This window comes from Anopheles merus, unplaced genomic scaffold (assembly GCF_017562075.2).
Source record: "Anopheles merus strain MAF unplaced genomic scaffold, AmerM5.1 LNR4000483, whole genome shotgun sequence".
NCBI lineage: Eukaryota > Metazoa > Arthropoda > Insecta > Diptera > Culicidae > Anopheles > Anopheles merus.
In genome coordinates, this window is record NW_024428063.1 from 40,001 (window position 1) to 43,324 (window position 3,324).

At 46.1% G+C, this 3,324-nt stretch overlaps 1 non-coding gene across 1 annotated transcript; it reads right to left on the reverse strand.

Annotated features, from left to right (window-relative positions):
• Window positions 1–27: 27 nt before the first annotated feature.
• LOC121602515 lies at window positions 28–181 on the reverse strand. Its single transcript, XR_006006425.1, has one exon. It is a non-coding gene; the product is annotated as a 5.8S ribosomal RNA (ribosomal RNA).
• Between the last annotated feature and the right edge of the window lie 3,143 nt (window positions 182–3,324).

A 3,324-nucleotide genomic window follows, 5' to 3' on the forward strand; every position in this document is an offset into this window, starting at 1 on the left:
TAACTAAATGAGACTTTGGTAATTAGTAGGCACTCAGAATGTGCATCGGTCGGGATTAAACGTCCGATGCGCCATATGCGTTCAACTTATCAATGTTCATGTTCCTGCAGTTCACATTATGACGCGCATTTAGCTGCGGTCTTCATCGATCCATGAGCCGAGTGATCCCCTGCCTAGGGTTTAAAGAGTGCCTTTCGGCGCCGAGTGGCGTAACCCGCGTTCAAAGTTTGGTATGCAACACACTCGACCTGCAACAATGGTTACTCAAACTTGTACAAGTACAAGTGTTGTCTCTTACGAGACGTCTTGATATGCTCTCTACAAAAGCGTGCGCTAGAGTAGGTACAAATTAATGTACGTCCCAGATAGTGACGATCTCTGGGAGGAAGAACCTTAAGGAACTTCCCGCACACATCAAGACTAGGGTTTGGGCGTGTCCATGCCGGCGCCGGTACAAGTTACCGCGCGTTCAAAGTGTTGGTAAGCAGCGCACTCGACCTCCAACACAACACGTCCCGTGTCTTGATATGCTCTCTACAAAAGCGTGCGCTAGTGGTAGGTACATTAATGTACGTCCCAGATAGTGACGATCTCTGGGAGGAAGAACCTTAAGGAACTTCCCGCACACATCAAGACTTATAGGTGAGAACGGCCAATCACCTATTTCTCTTAGTAAACTCACAACTCATTCCTTGGGTTTGGAAGTGTCCATGTCGGTGCCGAGTACAAGTTACCGCGTTCAAAGTTTGGTAAGCAGCGCACTCGACCTCCAACATAACACTTCACGTCTTGATATATGCTCTCTACAAAAGCGTGTGCCTATGTAGGTACAAATTAATGTACGTCCCAGATAGTGACGATCTCTGGGAGGAAGAACCTTAAGAACTCCCCGCACATATCAAGAATTATAGGTAACGCGTGCCAATTACCTGTTGCTCTTAGTAAAACTCACAACTCATTCCTTGGTTTGGAAGTGTCCATGTCGGTGCTGAGTACAAGTTACCGCGTTCAAAGTTTGGTAAGCAGCGCACTCACCTCCAACATAACCCTTCACGTCTTGATATGCTCTCTACAAAAGCGTGTGCCTATGTAGGTACAAATTAATGTACGTCCCAGATAGTGACGATCTCTGGGAGAAGAACCTTAAGGAACTCCCCGCACATATCAAGAATTATAGGTAACCGCTGCCAATTACCTGTTTCTCTTAGTAAAACTCACAACTCATTCCTTGGGTTTGGAAGTGTCCATGTCGGTGCTGAGTACAAGTTACCGCGTTTCAAAGTTTGGTAAGCAGCGCACTCAACCTCCAACATAACCTTCACGTCTTGATATGCTCTCTACAAAAGCGTGCGCTAATGCAGGTACAAATTAATGTACGTCCCAGATAGTGACGATCTCTGGGAGGAAGAACCTTAAGGAACTCCCGCACATATCAGATTATAGGTAAACGCTGCCAATCACCTGTTTCTCTTAGTAAAACTCACAACTCATTCCTTGGGTTTGGAAGTGTCCATGTCGGTGCCGAGTACAAGTTACCGCGTTCAAAGTTTGGTAAGCAGCGCACTCGACCTCCAACATAACACGTTCCCGTCTTGAATACTCTCTACAAAGCGTGCGCTAATGCAGGTACAAATTAATGTACGTCCCAGATAGTGACGATCTCTGGGAGGAAGAACCTTAAGGAACTCCCCGCACATATCAAGATTATAGGTAAACGGCCAATTACCTATTTCTCTTAGTAAACCTCACAACTCATTCCTTGGTTTGGAAGTGTCCATGTCGGTGCCGAGTACAAGTTACCGCGTTCAAAGTTTGGGTAAGCAGCGCACTCACCTCCAACATAACACTTCACGTCTTGATATGCTCTCTACAAAAGCGTGTGGCTATGTAGGTACAAATTAATGTACGTCCCAGATAGTGACGATCTCTGGGAGGAAGAACCTTAAGGAACTCCCCGCACATATCAAGAATTTATAGGTAAGCTGCCAATACCTGTTTTCTTAGTAAAACTCACAACACTTCCTTGGGTTTGGAAGTGTCCATGTCGGTGCCGAGTACAAGTTACCGCGTTCAAGTTTGGTAAGCAGCGCACAACTCGACCTCCAATACCACTTCCCGTCTTGATATGCTCTCTACAAACGTGCGCTATGCAGGTACAAATTAATGTACGTCCCAGATAGTGACGATCTCTGGAGGAAGAACCTTAAGGAACTCCCCGCACATATCGATTATAGGTAACGCTGCCAATTACCTGTTTCTCTTAGTAAAACTCACAACATTCCTTGGGTTTGGAAGTGCCATGTCGGTGCCGAGTACAAGTTACCGCGTTCAAAGTTTGGTAGCAGGCGCACTCGACCTCCAACATAACACGTCACGTCTTGATATGCTCTCTACAAAAGCGTGCGCCAATGTAGTACAAATAATGTACGTCCCAGATAGTGACGATCTCTGGGAGGAAGAACCTTAAGAACTCCCCGCACATATCAAGACTTATAGGTGAGAACGCCCATCACCTATTTCTCTTAGTATAAACTCACAACTCATTCCTTGGGTTTGGAAGTGTCCATGTCGGTGCCGAGTACAAGTTACCGCGTTCAAAGTTTGGTAAGCAGCGCACTCAACTCCAACATAACCCTTCACGTCTGATATGCTCTCTACAAAAGCGTGTGCCTATGTAGGTACAAATTATGTACGTCCCAGATAGTGACGATCTCTGGGAGGAGACCTTAAGGAACTCCCCGCACATATCAGAATTATAGGTAACGCTGCCAATTACCTGTTTCTCTTAGTAAAACTCACAACTCATTCCTTGGGTTTTGGAAGTGTCCATGTCGGTGCCCGTACAAGTTACCGCGTTCAAAGTTTGGTAAGCAGCGCACTCGACCTCCAACATAACACGTCCCGTCTTGATATGCTCTCTACAAAAGCGTGTGCTAATGCAGGTACAAATTAATGTACGTCCCAGATAGTGACGATCTCTGGAGGAAGAACCTAAGGACTCCCCGCATATCAAGAATCATAGGTTAACGCTGCCAATTACCTGTTGCTCTAGTAAAACTCACAACTCATTCCTTGGGTTGGAAGTGTCCATGTCGGTGCCGAGTACAAGTTTCCGCGTTCAAAGTTTGGTAAGCACGCACTCAACCTCCAACATAACCCTTCACGTCTTGATATGCTCTCTACAAAAGCGTGCGCTAATGCAGGTACAAATTAATGTACGTCCCGATAGTGGCGATCTCCTGGAGGAAATCGATCACCTTAAGGAACTCCCCTCACATACAAGACAAATACGTGTAAGAACGGCCAATCACCTGTCTCTCTGCG